This window comes from Oncorhynchus mykiss, chromosome 31 (assembly GCF_013265735.2).
Source record: "Oncorhynchus mykiss isolate Arlee chromosome 31, USDA_OmykA_1.1, whole genome shotgun sequence".
NCBI classification, from domain to species: Eukaryota; Metazoa; Chordata; class Actinopteri; order Salmoniformes; family Salmonidae; genus Oncorhynchus; species Oncorhynchus mykiss.
The window spans coordinates 41,489,160-41,508,486 of NC_050571.1; the positions used below are offsets into that span (position 1 = coordinate 41,489,160).

At 43.6% G+C, this 19,327-nt stretch overlaps 1 protein-coding gene across 1 annotated transcript in view; it reads right to left on the reverse strand.

Annotated features, from left to right (window-relative positions):
* LOC110505189 (tenomodulin) overlaps positions 1–19,327 on the reverse strand; it is a 119,370-nt gene that overhangs the window by 92,636 nt on the left and 7,407 nt on the right. The window lies entirely within an intron of this gene.

The window sequence follows — 19,327 nt, forward strand, 5'->3', positions numbered from 1 at the left end:
GAGTGTTAAACGCCGTCTTCCACTCGTCCCCCTCCCTGATGCGCACGAGATGGTAAGCGTTACGAAGGTCCAACTTAGTGAAAAACCTGGCTCCCTGCAGGATCTCGAAGGCTGAAGACATAAGAGGAAGCGGATAACGATTCTTCACTGTTATGTCATTCAGCCCTCGATAATCTATGCAGGGGCGCAGGGTCCTTCTTCTTAACAAAAAAAAACCCCGCTCCGGCGGGAGAGGAGGAGGGGACTATGGTACCGGCGTCAAGAGCTACAGACAAATAATCTTTGAGAGCCTTACGTTCGGGAGCCGACAGAGAGTATAGTCTACCCCGGGGGGGAGTGGTTCCCGGAAGGAGATCAATACTACAATCATACGACCGGTGTGGAGGAAGAGAGGTGGCCCTGGACCGACTGAACACCGTGCGCAGATCGTGATATTCCTCCGGCACCCCTGTCAAATCACCAGGCTCCTCCTGTGAAGAAGAGACAGAGGAAACAGGAGGGATAGCAGACATTAAACATTTCACATGACAAGAGACGTTCCAGGAGAGGATAGAATTACTAGACCAATTAATAGAAGGATTATGACAAACTAGCCAGGGATGGCCCAAAACAACAGGTGTAAAAGGTGAACGAAAAATTAAAAAAGAAAGGGTTTCGCTATGATTACCAGAGACAGTGAGGGTTAAAGGTAGCGTCTCACGCTGAATCCTGGGGAGAGGACTACCATCCAAAGCGAACAAGGCCGTGGGCTCCCTTAACTGTCTGAGAGGAATGTCATGTTCCCGAGCCCAGGTCTCGTCCATAAAACAGCCCTCCGCCCCAGAGTCTATCAAGGCACTGCAGGAAGCTGACGAACCGGTCCCGCGTAGATGGACCGACAAGGTAGTGCAGGATCTTGAAGGAGAGACAGGAGTAGTAGCGCTCACCAGTAGCCCTCCGGTTACTGATGAGCTCTGGCTTTTACTGGACATGAAGTGACAAAATGACCAGCAGAACCGCAATAGAGACAGAGGCGGTTGGTGATTCTCCGTTCCCTCTCCTTAGTCGAGATGCGGATACCTCCCAGCTGCATGGGCTCAGCACCCGAGCCGGCAGAGGAAGATGGTAGTGATGCGGAGAGGGGGGCAACGGAGAACGCGAGCTCCTTTCCACGAGCTCGGTGACGAAGATCAACCCGTCGCTCTATGCGAATAGCGAGTTCAATCAAGGAATCCACGCTGGAAGGAACCTCCCGGGAGAGAATCTCATCCTTTACCTCCGCGCGAAGACCCTCCAGAAAACGAGCGAGCAAAGCCGGCTCGTTCCAGTCACTGGAGGCAGCAAGAGTGCGAAACTCAATAGAGTAGTCTGTTATGGATCGATTACCTTGACATAGGGAAGACAGGGCCCTGGAAGCTTCCTCCCCAAAAACAGAACGATCAAAAACCCGTATCATCTCCTCCTTAAAGTCCTGATACTGGTTAGTACACTCAGCCCTTGCCTCCCAGATTGCCGTGCCCCACTCACGAGCCCGTCCAGTAAGGAGAGATATGACGTAGGCGATACGAGCTGTGCTCCTGGAGTACGTGTTGGGCTGGAGAGAAAACACAATATCACACTGGGTGAGGAACGAGCGGCATTCAGTGGGCTCCCCAGAGTAACACGGCGGGTTATTGATTCTGGGCTCCGGAGATTCGAAAGCCCTGGAAGTGGCCGGTGGATCGAGGCGGAGATGGTGAATCTGTTCTGTGAGGTTGGAGACTTGGGCGGCCAGGGTCTCAACGGCATGTCGAGCAGCAGACAATTCCTGCTCGTGTCTGCCTAGCATCGCTCCCTGGATCTCGACGGCTGAGTGGAGAGGATCCGAAGTCGCTGGGTCCATTCTTGGTCAGATTCTTCTGTTATGCACGTGAGTGAGGACCCAAAAGCGGTTTAACAAAAACAGAGTCCTTTAATGTGAAAACAAACAACCCGCAGAGAGGGCGACAAATGAAACATAAAGTCCTTCTGAAATCACAGAAGAGTTCCCCTTCTAGCAGCAGAGGAGATTAGCTGGGTTGTAGAGGACAGAGGTACCTGATCACACGTAGCCTCAGATGAACAGGCAGATTCCGACAGGACAGGACAAGGTTGAAGCAAACACGACGATAGTTTGGTTCTGGCATGAGAAACTCAAACGAGAATCTGACAAAGACAGAAGCAGGAACAGAGAGAGAAATAGAGACCCAATCAGAGGGAAAAAGGGAACAGGTGGGAAAAGGGTGAACGAGGTAGTTAGAGAAGACAAGGAACAGCTGGGGGAAGGAGGGGAAGAGAAGGCAACCCAATACGACCAGCAGAGGGAGACAGGGTGAAGAGAAAGAACAGGAACAAGACACAACATGACAATACATGACAGTTTCTCCCATTCTCTGCAGATCCTCTCAAGCTCTGTCAGGTTGGATGGGGAGCGTCGCTGCACAGCTATTAGGTCCCTCCAGAGATGTTCGATCGGGTTCAAATCCGGGCTATGGCTGGGCCACTCATGGACATTCAGAGACTTGTCCCGAAGCCACTCCTGCATTGTCTTGGTTGTGTACTTAGGATCGTTGTCCTGTTGGAAGGTGAACCTTTTCCCCAGTCTGAGGTCCTGACCGCTCTGCAGCAAGTTTACATCAAGGATTTCATTCATCTTTCCCTCGATCCTGACTTATCTCAGTCCCTGCCACTGAAATACATGCCCACAGCATGATGCTGCCACCACCATTGTCACGTTCTGACCTTAGTTCCTTTGTTATGTCTTTGTTTTAGTATGGTCAGGGCGTGAGTTGGGTGGGTTGTCTATGTTCGTTTTTCAATAATTTGGGATTTCTGTGTTCGGCCTAGTATTGCTGTCAATCGTTGTCCCTGATTGAGAATCATACTTAGGTAGTCTGGTTTCACTTTTGAGTTGTGGGTGTTTATTTTCCGTGTTAGTGTCTGTGCCACACGGGACTGTTTCCTGTTTAGTGTTTTTGTTTCACCTTTCAGGGCTGTTTGTTTGTCGTGTTTGTTGTTTTGTCTAGTGTTGCATATTTCTTTAAACAATATGAACACTTATCACGCTGCACCTTGGTCCTCCCTTCCTTCCCCAGACGACAAGCGTTACAACCATGCTTCACCGTAGGAATGGTGCCAGGTTTCCTTCAGACATAATGCTTGGCATTCAGGCCAAATAGTTAAATGTTGGTTTCATCAGACCTGAGAATCGTGTTTCTCATGGTCTGAGAGTCTTAGGCAAACTCCAAGAGGGTTTTCATGTGCCTTTTACTGAGGAGTGACTTCCATCTGGCCGCTCTACGGTAAAGGCCTGATTAATGGAGTGCTGCAGACATGGTTGTGCTTCTGGAAAGTTCTCCCATCTCCACAAAATAACTCTGGAACTCTGTCAGAGGCTCTTATCCCCTGATTATTGAGTTTGGCTGGGTGACGAGCTCCAGGAAGAGTCTTGGTGGTTCCTTCGACCTCAATGCTTGGTTTTTGCACACTACAGGTGTGTGCCTTTCCAAATCATGTCAAATCAAATAATTTTACAAAGGAGACTACAATCAAGTTGTAGAAACATCTCAAGAATGATCAATCGAAAGAGGATGCACCTGAGTTCAATTTCGAGTATCATAGCAAAGGATCTGAATGGTTATGTAAATAAGGTACAGTTGAAGTTGGAAGTTTACAAACACTTAAGTTGGAGTCATTAAAACTTGTTTTTCAACCACTCCACAAATTTCTTGTTAACAAAGTATAGTTTTGGCAAGTTGGTTACGACATCTACTTTGTGCATGACACAAGTAATATTCCCAACAATTGTTTGCAGACAGATTATTTCAATTATAATTCACTGTATCACAATTCCAGTGGGTCAGAAGTTTACATACAATAAGTTGACTGTGCCTTTAACTTTTTATGGCTGCAGGGGCAGCTTGGATAAAAGGTGCCCATATCAAACGGCCTGCTCCTCAGTCATAGTTGCTAATATTTGTATATTATTATTAGTATTGGATAGAAAACACTCTGAAGTTTCTAAAATGTTTGAATTATGTCTGTGAGTATAACAGAACCCATATAGCAGGCAAAAACCTGAGAAATTCCACTTCCTGTTTTTTTCTGGAGGAGGCATATTTTCAACCAAGGTCTCATTGAAATTACAGCGAGATATGGATGAGTTTTCACTTCCTACGTCTTCCACTAGATGTCAGCAGTCAATAGCACTTTGTCTGATGACTCTAATGTGAAGGGGGGTTGATTGACACAGGAAATAGTCACCACAGCCATGAGTGGACCATGCTTTCACCAGGCGCGTTCACAGGGGAAGGACTTGCGTTCCACCGCTCATCTGAAGTAATTCTAATTCTCCGGTTGGAACATTATTCAAGATATATGTAAACAACGTTCTAAAGATTGATTCAGTACATCGTTTGACATGTTTCTACTAACTGTTACGGAATTTTTGGACATTTCGTCACGTTATAGTGGACGCTCTTTGTGACTTTGGAATTGTTTACCAAACGCACTAACCAAAGTAGCTAATTGGACATAAACAAATGGACATTTTCGAACAAATCAAGCATTTATTGTGGACCTGGGATTTCTAGGACTCCATTCTGATGAAGTTCATCAAAGGTAAGGAAACATTTATCATGTATTTTCTGGTTTCTGTTGCCTCCAACATGGAGGCTAATTTGGCTACTGTTCTGAGCTCCTTCTCAGATTATTGCATGGGTTGCTTTTTCCGTAAACCTTTTTAAAAATCTGACACAGCGGTTGCATTAAGGAGAGGTATATATATAATCCCATGTGTATAACTTGTATTATCATCTACATTGCTGGAAAATGGCTGTGCTTATTGTGGTTTGGTGGAGACCTAACATAATCGTTTGTAGTACTTTCGCTGAAAAGACTATTTGAAATCGGACACTTTGGTGGGATTAACAATGAGAATAGCTTTAAAATTATATAAAACACATGCATGTTTTAGGAATTGTAATTATGAGATTTCTGTGTTTTGAATGTGGCGCCCTCTATTTTCACTGGTAGTTGTCATATCGATCCCGATAATGGAATTGCAGCCATAACAGGTTAAACAGATTGAAAAGTTCTCGAAAATGATGTCATGGCTTTAGAAGCTTCTGATAGGCTAATTGACATCATTTGAGTCAATTGCAGGTGTACCTGTGGATGTATTTCAAGGCCTACCTTCAAACTCAGTGCCTCTTACTTGACATCATGGGAAAATCAAAAGAAATCAGCGGGGACCTCAGAAAAAACATTGTAGACCTCCACAAGTCTGGTTCATCCTTGGGAGAAATTTCAAAATGCCTGAAGATACCACGTTCATCTGTACAAACAATAGTACACAAGTATAAACACCATGTGACCACGCAACCGTCATACCGCTCAGGAAGTAGACGCGTTCTGTCTCCTAGAGATGAACGTACTCTGGTGGGAAAAGTGCAAATAGATCCCAGAAAAACAGCAAAATACCTTGTGAAGATGCAAGAGGAAACAGGTAAAAAAGTATCTATATCCACAGTGAAACGAGTCCTATAGCGACATAACCTGAAAGGCCATTCAGCAAGGAAGAAGCCACTGCTCCAAAGGAAGTAAGAAGCCACTGCTCTGCCATAAAAAAGCCAGACTACGGTCTGCAACTGCACATGGGGACAAAGATCGTAGTTTTTGGAGAAATGTCCTCTGGTCTGATGAAACAAAAATAGAAACCTTTTGGCCATAATGACCATCGTTATGTTTGGAGGAAAAAGGGGGAGGCTTGCAAGCCGAAGAACACCATCCCAATCGTGAAGCACGGGGGTGGCAGCATCATGTTGTGGGGGTGCTTTGCTGCACGAGGGACTGGTGAACTTCACTAAATAAATGGCAACATGAGGAATGAAAATCATGTGGATATATTGAAGCAGCATCTCAATACATCAGTCACGAAGTTAAAGCTTGGTCACAAATGGGTCTTCCAAATGGACAATGACCCCAAGCATACTTCCAAAGTTGTGGCAAAATGGCTTAAGGACAACAAAGTCAAGGTATTGGAGTGGCCATCACAAAGCCCTGACCTCAATCCCATAGAAAATTTGTGGGCAGAACTGAAAAAGCATGTGCGAGCAAGGAGGCCTACAAACCTGACTCACTTACACCAGCTCTGTCAGGAGGAATTGGCCAAAATTCACCCAACTTATTGTGGGAAGCTTGTGGAAGGCTACCCGAAACGTTTGACTCAAGTTAAACAATTTAAAGGCAATATTACCAAATACTAATTGAGTGTATGTAAACTTCTGACCCACTGGGAATGTGATGAAAGAAATAAAAGCTGAAATAAATCAATCATTCTCTCTACCATTATTCTGTCATTTTACATTCTTAAAATAAAGTGGTGATCCTAACTGACCTAAAACAGGGAATATTTTCTAGGATTAAATGTAAGGAATTGTGAAAAACTGAGTTTACATGTATTTGGCTAAGGTGTATGTAATCTTCAACTGTATTTCTGTGTCTTATTTGTAATGTCTTTCTTTAAATCAATTAGTATATTCGAGTTTAACAATAATATGTTGCAATATTTATTATGTTTTTTTCCTGGTGGATTAAACTGAAATTTCAACCAGATTTCTATGGTTTATTTTAAAAATAGCGATATTATGGAGATAAATTCATTGATCAAATACCCGAAAGTGAGAGGTTGTAATCTTAATGTAGGGAAATTTCTGTGAATAATTTTAATAATATTTATTTTAGATTTTTTCCCATATTCCATCCAGTTTGCTCAATTAAAAAAATATATATGTCACGCCCTGGTCTTAGTATTTTGTGTTTTCTTTATTATTTTGGTCAGTCCAGGGTGTGACATGGGTTTATTTATTGTGGTGTGTTTTGTCTTGGGGTTTTGTTAGGTATTGGGTTTGTGGCTTAGTGGGGGTATCTAGCATAGTCTATGGCTGTCTGGAGTGGTTCTCAATCAGAGGCAGGTGTTTATCGTGGGTGATTGTTCCTGTCTCTGTGTTTGTTTGCACCAGATAGGCTGTATAGGTTTTCACGTTACGTTTGTTGTTCTTGTACTGTTCGTGGTTTTTCTTTATTAAACATGTATTAGAATAACCACGCTGCGTTTTGGTCCTCCTGTCCTTCACCACAAGAAAACCCTAACAGAATCACCCACCACAACAGGACCAAGCGGCGTGGTGACAGGCAGCGGCAGCAGGAGCAACAAAGTTTGGATTATACGACTTGGGAGGAAATAGACAGGTGGGCGGTCGACCCAGGGAGAGTGCCGGAGCCCGCCTGGGATTCGCTGGAGCAGTGCGAAGAGGGGTATAGGAGAATGGAGTTGGAGAGACAAGCACGGCGGCGCGGACGGAAACCCGAGAGTCAGCCCCAAAAATGTCTTTGGGGGGGCACAGGGAGAGTGTGGCAGAGTCAGTAGTCAGACATGAGCCAACTCCCCCTGTTTATTGTGAGGAGCCAAGGAGGAGACCAGAACCAGAGCCGGTGTTGGAGGTGAGCGAAGCAGAGACTGTGAAGGAGTTAATGGGGAAATTGGAGGAGAGAGTTATGAGGGAGTTGCTGTGTTGGTGCTTTAGGTACGGAATTTGCCCGACGGAGCGTGTCAGGGATTTGATGGCACCTGGGTCAGCGCTCCATACTCGTCCTGAGGTGCGTGTTAGTCGGCTGGTGAAGATTGTGCCAGCCTCACGCACCAGGCCTCCTGTGCACCTCCCTAGCCTTGCACGTCCTGTGCCAGCCCTGCTCTCAAGCTCTCCAGTACGCCTTCACGGTCCGGTCCATCCTGTGCCACCTCCACACACCAGTCCTCCGGTGGCAGCTCCCCGCACCAGGCTTCCTGTGCGTGTTCTCGGCCCAGTACCACCAGTGCCAGCACCACGCACCAGGCCTTCAGTGCGCCTCGCCTGTTCAGCGCTGCCAGAGCCTTTCTCCTCTCCAGCGCTGTCGGAGTCTCCCGCCTGTTTAGCGCTGTCGGAGTCTCCCGCCTCTTTAGCGCTGCCAGAGCCTTTCTCCTCTCCAGCGCTGCCGGATTCTCCCGCCTGTTTAGCGCTGCCAGAGCCTTCTTCCTCTCCAGCGCTGCCGGAGTCTCCTGCCTGTTCAGCGCTGCCAGAGCTGCCAGTCTGCAAGGAGCTGCCAGTCTGCAAGGAGCTGCCAGTCTGCAAGGAGCTGCCAGTCTGCAAGGAGCTGCCAGAGCTGCCAGTCTGCAAGGAGCTGCCAGAGCTGCCAGTCTGTAAGGAGCCGCCAGAGCTGCCAGTCTGCAAGAAGCCGCCTGAGCTGCCAGTCAGCATGGAGCAGCCAGAGCCGCCAGTCAGCATGGAGCAGCCAGAGCCGCCAGTCAGCATGGAGCAGCCAGAGCCGCCAGTCAGCATGGAGCAGCCAGAGCCGCCAGTCAGCATGGAGCATCGAGAGCCGCCAGTCAGCATGGAGCAGCCAGAGCCGCCAGTCAGCATGGAGCAGCCAGAGCCGCCAGTCTGCCAGGATCCGCTAGTCTGCCAGGATCCGCCAGTCAGCCAGAATCTTCCAGATCCGCCAGTCAGCCAGGATCCGCCATTCTGCCAGGATCCGCCATTCAGCCAGGATCCGCCAGTCAGCCAGGATCTGCCGGAACCGCCAGTCAGCCAGGATCTGCCAGAACCACCAGCCAGCCAGGATCTGCCAGAGCCAACTACCTGCCTGAGCTTCCTCTCAGTGCTGAGCTTCCTCTCAGTACTGAGCTTCCTCTCAGTACTGAGCTACCCCTCAGTCCCGAGCTACCCCTCAGTCCCGAGCTACCCCTCAGTCCCGAGCTACCCCTCAGTCCCGAGCTACCACTCAGTCCCGAGCTACCCCTCAGTCCCGAGCTACCCCTCAGTCCCGAGCTACCCCTCAGTCCCGAGCTACCACTCAGTCCCGAGCTACCCCTCAGTCTCGAGCTACCCCTCAGTCCCGAGCTATCTCAGTCCCGAGCTGCCCCTCAGTCCCGAGCTGCCCCTCAGTCCAGTGGGGTCCTTGGTGAGGGTTACTAGGCCAAGGTTGGCGGCGAGGGTCGCCTATCTAAGGACGCAAGGCAAAGGGACTAAGACTTTGTTGGAGTGGGGTCCACGTCCCGAGCCGGAGCCGCCACCGTGGACAGACGCCCACCCGGACCCTCCCCTATGGGTTTAGGTGTGCGGCCGGGAGTCCGCACCTTGAGGGGGGGTTCTGTCACGCCCTGGTCTTAGTATTTTGTGTTTTCTTTATTATTTTGGTCAGGCCAGGGTGTGACATGGGTTTATTTATTGTGGTGTGTTTTGTCTTGGGGTTTTGTTAGGTATTGGGTTTGTGGCTTAGTGGGGGTATCTAGCATAGTCTATGGCTGTCTGGAGTGGTTCTCAATCAGAGGCAGGTGTTTATCGTTGTCTCTGATTGGGAACCATATTTAGGCAGCCATATTCTTTGAGTGTTTCGTGGGTGATTGTTCCTGTCTCTGTGTTTGTTTGCACCAGATAGGCTGTATAGGTTTTCACGTTACGTTTGTTGTTCTTGTACTGTTCGTGTTTTTTCTTTATTACACATGTATCAGAATAACCATGCTGCGTTTTGGTCCTCTTCTCCTTCACCGCAAGAAAACCCTAACAATATATATATACAGTGGCTTTTGGAAGTATTCACCCCTATTGGCATTTTTCCTGTTTTGTTGCCTTACAACCTCAAATTAATATGGATATTTTGGTGGTTTGTATGATTTGATTTACACAATATGCCTACCACTTCGATGATGCAAAATATGATTTATTGGGAAACAAACAAGAAAGAAGACAAAAAAAAGACTTAACAAAAAAAGTTGATACTTTGTAGAGCCACCTTTTACAGCAATTACAGCTGCAAGTCTCTTGGGGTATGTCTCTGTAAGCTTGGCACATCTAGCCACTGGGATTTTTTCCCATTTTCAAGGCAAAACTGCTCCAGCTCTTTCAAGTTGAATGAGTTCCGCTGGTGGATTGAGGTCTGGGCTTTGACTAGGCCATTCCAAGACGTTTCCCCTTAAACCACTCGAGTGTTGCTTTAGCAGTATGCTTAGGGTCATTGTCCTGCTGGAAGGTGAACCTCCGCCCCAGTCTCTCATGTCTGGAAGACTGAAACAGGTTTCCCTCAAGAATTTCCCTGTACTTAGGGCCATCCATCATTCCTTCAATTCTGACCAGTTTCCCAGTCCCTGCCGACGAAAAACATGATGCTGCCACCACCATGCTGGGTGGGTTGGGTTTGCGCCAGACATAGCGTTTTCCTTCATGGCCAAAAAGCTAAATTTTAGTCTCATCTGAACAGAGTACCTTCTTCCATAAGTTTTGTAATCTCCCACATGCCTTTTGGAGAACACCAAACGTGTTTGCTTATTTTTTTCTTTAAGCAATGGCTTTTTTTCTGGCAACTCTTCCCTAAAGCCCAGCTCTGTGGAGTATATGGCTTAAAGTGGTCCTATGGACAGATAATCCAATCTCCGCTGTGGAGCTTTGCAGCTCCTTCAGGGTTATCTTTGACATATAATTCTGTAAGGTCTGTAAGGTCTGTAAGGTCCCTCAGTCAAGCAGTAAATTTCAAAAACAGATTCAACCACAAAGACCAGGGAAGTTTTCCAATGCATTGCAAAGAAGGGCACCTATTGGTAGATGGGTGAAAAAAAGCAACATTGAATATCCCTTTGAGCATGGTGAAGTTATTAATTACACTTTGGATGGTGTACCAATACACCCAGTCACTACACATATACAGGCGTCCTTCCTAACTCAGTTGCTGGAATGGAAGGAAACTCAACATTTATCTAAAATTAACCCTACAAATAGCATTAATATGAGATTTGGAAAACCAGTGTCAATCCATCAACAATTTAATAATACTTTCAATAGAAAATGTATCTTTAACTTATAATCTGTAGATACTTTGCTATTAGACAGGTTCAGAATTTATGTGAACCATCACAGCACAGTTGAAAAATATATGGCACATAGAAATCATAAGAGGGTGGTTTACTGAGAGTAGCTGAGAGGTGGGTTTTAAAGCTCATGTTCTATAATAGTTTTGACTGAAAACATGATTTGTAATGTATATGTACTATCTATCTAGATGTAATGTACAGTGCTAAAGTTTTAGGCAGGTGTGACAAGGTGTGCTGTATTGTAAGAATGCTTCAAAAACAGACATGTTAATAGATTACATTTATCAATTAACAAAATGCAAAGTGAGTGAACAGAAGACAAATCTACATCAAATCAATATTTGGTGTGACTACCCTTTGCCTTGAAAACGGCATACATTTTTCTAAAGGTACACTTGCACACCGTTTTTGAAGGAACTCGGCAGGTAGGTTTGGCCCAAACATCTTGGAGAACTAACCACAGTTCTTCTGTGGATTTAGGCAGCCTCAGGTGCTTCTCTCTCTTCATGTAATCCCAGATAGACTCGACGATGTTGAGATCAGGGCTCTGTAGGGGCCATACCATCACTTCCAGGACTCCTTATTCTTCTTTACGCTGAAGATAGTTCTTAATGGTTGTCGCTGTATATTTGGGGTCGTTGTCATGCTGCACAATACATTTGGGGCCAATCAGATGCCTCCCTGCATAAATCTCTGCCTGTACTTCTCAGCATTGAGGAGATTAATTCTGAACCAAATCCCCAACTCCGTTTGCAGACATGCAGCCCCAAACTTGCAAGGAACCTCCACCAAGCTTCACTGTTGCCTGCAGACAATCATTTGTGTACCGCTCTCCAGCCCTTCGGTGAACAAATTGCCTTCTGCTATAGCCAAATATTAAAAATTTTGACTAATCAGTCCAGAGCACCTGCACCCCAGTTCCTGTGTTTTCGTGCATAGTTGAGTCGCTTGGCCTTGTTTCCACGTCGGAGGTATGGATTTTTGTCCGGAAGTCTTCCATGAAGGCTACTTCTGACCAGACTTCTCCGGACAGTAGATGGGTGTACCAGGGTCCCGCTGTTTTCTGCCAATTCTGAGCTGATGGCACTGACGGACATCTTCCGATTGCAAAGGGAAGTAAGCATGCTGTGTGTTTCATCTGCTGCAGTAAGTTTCCTTGGCCGAACACTGCTTCTACGGTCCTCAACGTTGCCCATTTCTTTGTGCGTCTTCAGAAGAGCTTGGACAGCACCTCTGAAAACCCCTGCCTGATTTGAAATGTCTGCCTGGGAGAGACCTTGCTGATGCAGTATAACTAACTTGTGTCTTGATGTGCTTAGTCTTGCCATGGTGTATGACTTTTGATAGTAAACGGTCTTCAGCAACCTCAACTTGTTAGCTGAGTTTGACTGTTCCTCACCCAGTTTTATTCCTCATACACAGCTGTTTTTGATTCAGTTAATGATTGTGTTTCAACCTACATATTGAATTGATGATCATTAGCACCTGTTTGGTATAATTGTTTAATCATACACCTGACTATATGCCTACAAAATCCCTGACTTTGTGCAAGTGTACCTACAACAATTTATGCTGTTTTGAAGGCAAAGGGTGGTCACACCAAATATGGATTTGATTTAGATTTTTCTTCTGTTCACTCATTTTGAATTTAGTAAATTGATACAAATAATCTATTAAGAAGTCTATTTTTGAAAACATTCTTACAGCATTTTTTCACACCTGCCTAAAACTTTTGCACAGTACTGTATATTAAAATATTATATGAATTTTGTTATGTAGCTACTGTAAGAAATAAAGAGAAAAAAGTGACATATATGTAAAATGTGTACAATGTACAGCTGTAAAAACAGAGTTTATTTTTGCCCTCTGAAGAGGGTGGGAGTGGATGCCCCCCATCACATTTTTTTAATGTCTTTGAGTGGTTTGAAAATATGACACGACTAAAAAAATGGCTGTCTAACAACAAACTTGACAGACCTTGAAGAATGTTTTAAATAATAATGCAAATATTGTACAATCCAGGTAAGAAAACCTCTTAGAGACTTACCCAGAAAGATTCACAGCTGTAGTTGCTGTCAAAGGTGATTCTAACATGTATTGCCTCAGGGGTGTAAATACTTATGTAAATGAGCTATTTCTGTATGTCATTTTCAAGAAATAAATAAACATTTCTAAAAACATATTTTCACTTCATCATTATGGGGTGTTGTGTGTAGCGTAGATGGGTGGGATGAATTATTTTTTCAATGATTTTGAATTCAGGCTGTAACACAACAAAATGTGCAATAAGACAAGGGGTATGAATGCTTTCTGTAGGCACTGGAAATACATAATAATAAAAAAAAGAGTATTGAATTGCATGGGGTCTAAAGAAACATTTGAAGTGTCCCAAACAAAAAGGAGATCTGCTGCACCCATGTATGTAGGGTATGTAGGGTAAAGCAGTGGTGTAAAGTACTTAAGTAAAAATACTTAAGTAATACTTAAGTTGTTTTTGGAGGTATTTACATTTGCGAACTTTTACTTTTACTCCACTACATTCCTAAAGAAAGTAATATACCTTTTACTCCACACATTTTCCCTGACATCCAAAAGTACTCGTTACATTTTGAATGCTTAGCAGGACAGGAAAATAATCCAATTCACGTCCCTATCAAAATAAACATTCCTGGTCATCCCTACTGCCACTGATCTGGCGGATCTTACTAAAAACAAATGCTTTGTTTGTAAATTATATCTCAATGTTGGTTTGTGCCTCTGGCTATCCATACATTTTTAAAAACTAGAAAACCGTGCCATCTGGTTTGCTTAATTTAAGAAATGTTAAATGATTTATAGTTTTACTTTTGATACTTAAGTATATTTAAAACCAAATACTGCAGAGCAGAAGGGAGAGTTTCTGCAAAGTATTTACGATCCGGTTGTTAAGTAATAAAACTCTGGTGGGAGAGCGAGAGAGCGTGAGCTGATCTGGCGTCTATGATCCTCACCCAAGAGAGAGAGTTGTGACATTTCCAATATCATCACCTATGTGGAAATGCCGTAAGAGTAATGTGTATGCCAATTATTTGATGGCCCGACCGCATTCTGTCCCATATTAATTAACAACTTTTGGTGCCAGCGACAATGATATAAGAAAGTAGCCAAGACGACTAGCTTGATGGAGCGTCCACCACGTTTCTCTCAGTAGATTGAGACAAATATATTTGTCGTCCAATAGCACACTTAAAAGGATCCACCTTCCTTGCGGATCTGTTTGGACAGTGTGCAAATTCGGATCTACATTTTTGTTAATTAATATCATCACCCCTTTTGAGTTACTTTGTCCATGGGAGAAATATATTTCACCTCCCTGTCCTTTATCCACACAACTTCATCAAAAAAATGTAAATGTAAATGTTTCCTGTAAACATTAGATATTATATTCCTTCTCCTGTAGGCAGGTAAAGACTTAACATCTTTTCTTAGCTAAGTCATGTCAATTTTAACTAGCTATACTTATTTCACCGCTTACCGTAAGGAGATACAAGTTTCAATTGTAGTTATCATAATACATATTTGTAAACTTGCCATTAGAAAGTACCATGATGATTTAGTGTCCATGTAGATGTACCATGATATTTGCAGTGTTAAGCATACTGTAGCTGTGACTGAGTAAAACTCCAATTGTCCTCCAATAGTCTACCCGCTAAAACCTCCCCCCATCCCTAGTTGGATTGTCGTCCCCATGACTGGCAGACACACCCCTGCACACATAGACCATAGGGCTTCCCAGAGATTGGGACCCAACCTTTGAAAAGAGCACAAATGCCACCTACAGAACAGAACCAGATTAGCAGCCAACAGCATTTCTAACGCTATCGCCTCAGTTGTACTGTACAGTGCTTTCAGAAAATATTCAGACCCCTTCCCTTTTTCCATATTTTGTTACGTTACAGCCTCATTCTAAAATTGATTAAATTGTTTTTTCCCACTCATCATTCTACACACAATGTCCAATAACAACAAAGCAAGAACAGCTTTTTAGAATTTTTTGCAAATGTATTACAAATATCACATTTACTGCAGGGGGTTTAACAACTCTCTACCTGTTGTATATCAAGGACAGAACATTCTGTTCTCCCTCTCCAAATTCACCCAAGGAGTGTGCTTTGTTTCAAGAATACTTTTTCCCGTCCAAACTCTAACACATTCAAAACTATACTACAAAAACAATATTCTAACATAGAACGTGGGGAATGGTCAGAGGCGATCTACAGAACACTAATGTCGTTTTGTTTGTTTTTGAGAAACTATAAGAGATAATTGTTTTACATAAGCTTTACACAGTGACAAGTCACATCCCTGAGTGAGGTCAGAGAGTGTGTCAGCCTGACGGAACCGCCCATTTTGAACAAACTGCATAAAATGATGGGTTAAGAATGAACATATCAAACCAGGGAGACATAGAGCTGCAGCTTTACATTTAAAGTGGTTTGACGATAAACTCACCTCCCGGACAATCACTGTCCTAAGTAAAGTATCTAGAAAAGCAAATTGAGTGGGACCATTCTACTACTCTGCTCAAACCATCATATTACTCTACTCTCATCACCCCACTGGGAACCATCGACACGGCTGGATAGCCTACCTTCAAAGAGGCATCTTTCAGAGTGAATAGAAGGAAAATCAACTCTGTAGTTCTGTTCAGGACTACACGACAAGTCACCGGACACCAGACAACTGCAGAGAAGAACAACAGTAGAAGACTTGTTGGGACCATTTTTGCTCCATCAGATCCTTACAAGCGTGCCGCGAAAAGGCCCAACCCCCCTTTCCAAGAGGGCCTGGTTCCGACAGAGATACACGCCGAACCAAGGAATTTCACAAAATAATTGTATGATTTCTTACTACAAGCGGGTGGGGGTTAGTGTGCAAAGTATTGGAGTTCTATTAATGAGAGTAGTTTCTAAATGTACCAACGTTAAGTGTCTCTGTCCATCTCTCTGTCTCTCTCACACTCTCCATGTCTTTTGTAACAAGCAACCATATTGTTGTCAGTCTGCTAGGGACCTGTTCTTAACATATTAAGTGTGTATGTTTTTTCTGTATTACCATTTAATTAGCAAGTAAATAATTAAACAAATGTGCTGATGCAACAAGGTATTCGACAGTTCAGAATTATTATATAACATGAGGTCATGATTAATAAATTGACTGTTTATACTTGAGATAGGTAAAGATCTTTTAGATTTTAATTCAGGAGATGGTAAATCTTTAAATAACTGCTGTCGTGGTGTCCCATATCATAATGAGTTCATTGTTAGTCACTTGATGAGATAAATAACAGTTCTCAGATTAATGTTCAAGTCAAGTCACGACAAGATGTTAAGATAAGATAAGATAAGATAAGTTGATTGGAGTCCAGCTGTGGTAAATTCAATTGATTGGACAAGGCACACACCTGTCTCTATAAGGTTCCACAGTTGACAGTGCATGTCAGAGCAAAAACTAAGCCAAGAGGTCGAAGGAATTTTCCATAGAGTTCTGAGACAGGGTTGTGTCGAGGCACTTTTCTGCAATGTTGAAGGTCCTCAAGAACACACTGGCCTCCATCATTCTTCAATGGAAGAAGTTTGGAAGAACCAAGACTCTTCCTAGAATTGGCCACCCAGCCAAACTGAGCAATCGGGGGAGAAGCATGGTGGCGGCAGCATTATGCTATGGGGATGTTTTTCAGCGGGAGGGACTGGGAGACTAGTCAGGATCGAGGGAAAGATGAATGGAGCAAAGTACAGAGATCCTTGATGAAATCCTGCTCCAGAGCATTCAGGACCTCAGACTGGGGCCAAGGTTCACCTTCCAACAAGACAACAATCATAAGGACACAACCAAGACTACGCAGGAATTGTCTTGAATGTCCTTGAGTGGCCCAGCCAGAGCCTGGACTTGAACCCAATCTAACATCTCTGGAGAGACCTAAAAATGGCTGTGCAGCGATGCTCCCCATCCATTCTGACAGAGTTTGACAGGATCTGCAGAGAAGAATGGGAGAAACTCCCCAATTACAGGTGTGCCAAGCTTGTAGCGTAATACCCAAGAAGATTTAAAGCGGTTATCACTGCCAAAGATGTTTCAACAAAGTACTGAGTAAAAGGTCTGAATACTTATGTAACAACTTCCTAATATTGAGTTGCATCCCCCCCTTTCGCCCTCAGAACAGACTCAATTCCTCAGGGCATGGACTCTACAAGGTGCCGAAAGCATTCTACTGGCATTCCGGCCCATGTTGACTCCAATGCGTCCCACAGTTGTGTTAAGTTTGCTGGATGTCCTTTAGGTGGTGGAGGATTCTTGATACCCCACCGGAATTCCCTTCAGCAAGGTACGAAGTTGTCAAGGTTGTCATTAGCAGCTTTGAGAAAATCCTTGAATATTATGCTCAGACTCTTGAGGGGACTGGGCTGCTTTAGTGGATCTCTGAACTCGTCGCAACTTCTGCTCATAGACACAAATGGGTTCCGACATTTGCAACTACTTTCTTTGCTCACTCACTTTCAACTCATCACACTTTTCCAATCACACAAACTCTCAGGCACCCCATCTTCAAACACACCTGTACTCCCCCCCCACATATACTCACTCACATACCGTATGTCCTATGTCCTCTGTTTGTTTTGTTTCTATTGCCACATTGATTCCTGTCTAATTTCAGGCTTTTTAGTACTTTCGTGTTCCAGTTTGTTGTATTTGGGGGTTTATTATTGCATTAGTTGTCCCTTCCTATAATGCTGTCTTTTTTATTTTTTTATAAATACTATAAATAAATATGAATTATTTGAATAAATATGAATTATTTGACAACATTCCCGAACTTGAGTAATATAGCATATAGGTAGTTTGATTATCAGTCTTAATTTTCTGGTTAAGAAACAAAATCATTTGCAGTCATTTTCTCTTATTCACAGTAGCGCCTGGAACAAAAATACTGGATAATTGTCCTTGAGAAGAAATTATTGATGTATTTTTTGGGGCATAGTCTTGAGTTAATTAGCTTCTACGCCCCTTGGGTAATCTGGGGGAAAGATGCGGAGTGAAAATGCTCTCCATCAAAAGTGAGTGAATTGGATTTTTACAAGATTAATGGATCGGACAAGAGTTTACTCCAATTATATCATGAAGAGGCTTGAGTTCTAGTGCTGCCAATGTGGTCAACAGCAATTAAGGTTGTTTGGACAGAGGTATCAGGAACACGAATTGCTTAAACATATTTACACGGCTTGTAGAGAGAAGCTGATAGACAAAATGATAAATGACGCTGCAGTCAACCAGAGAAGTCATCGTAACACAAATGCTTCTTGAAATTACATACTTGACAGCCAAGACATTGAAATAATCATTTCAAAATGTCTGTCTTTTTGATGGCCAATAGAGCTTTTAATTTAGTGTATTATTATACTGCATTATATTATACCGAATGCAGGCTGAGGCTGTCTTTGGCTCTTTGTGTGACCATCTCTTTCCATTTCTTACACATTTTCCATGAAAGTCATAGATATGATTTGGTCAGGAAAAGCTTCAGTGGGTCTTTTATCCAGAGTCCTAGCAATTCAAATGTTCCATTAAAAGCTGGGTCATACAGCATTGTAGCAGGACATCGATATAGCTTTTTTATGAGCAGGTAGAGAAGAATGAGCAGATGTGTAACTGTTAACCTGTTTCAAGGTCGGACATGAGCTTGTTTGATAAGAGCGATGGAAACCTAGTCTACTGGTTGATTGTGAAGAAATATGAAGAGTCATCATGACTAGGGCTGTTGCGATGACCGTATTACCGCCACACCGGTGGTCACGAGTCATGAAGGCAGCCAAATTCCACGTGACCGGTTAGTCACGGTAATTAGGCTTCTGCAAGCACTGATGCTGCTCATGGTCATTAGTAGCCTACCAAACTTGCTAACTGCCTGCTACTTAGTTAGTACTCTATTGTCTCTCTAATCACTCTGACATCAATGCAAATGTAATCGAAAATCAAATCAAACACTCATGAGCTCATGTTGCATTACATTTCTATAGGCTATGCAATTGTGTGAGAAAACAGAGCGATGGCCTCTACTAAAAAGAGGAGGATCCAATCAGCTTTCTATTAGGTTAGGCCTGCTATATTTATTTCTCAATTTTCCTAAAATTAAGCATATTGCTTATCTTTACAACAGGAGTATAGCCTACCTGGCTGGCATGAAAATTAATCACGGGAAAAGCATCTGCCATTTGCTATTTAAGTGCATAGATGACATATTTTTTCCGACCACCCCTGTGTCAAGACAGGTGCATGATAATGGTCCAGTCTAAATTAAAATACATTTTACACACATTATTTAGTATTTGTAAAGATAAGATTAAATCAAGAATAGTCTGATGAGTGACAATATTAGCCTATCCCTTGTGA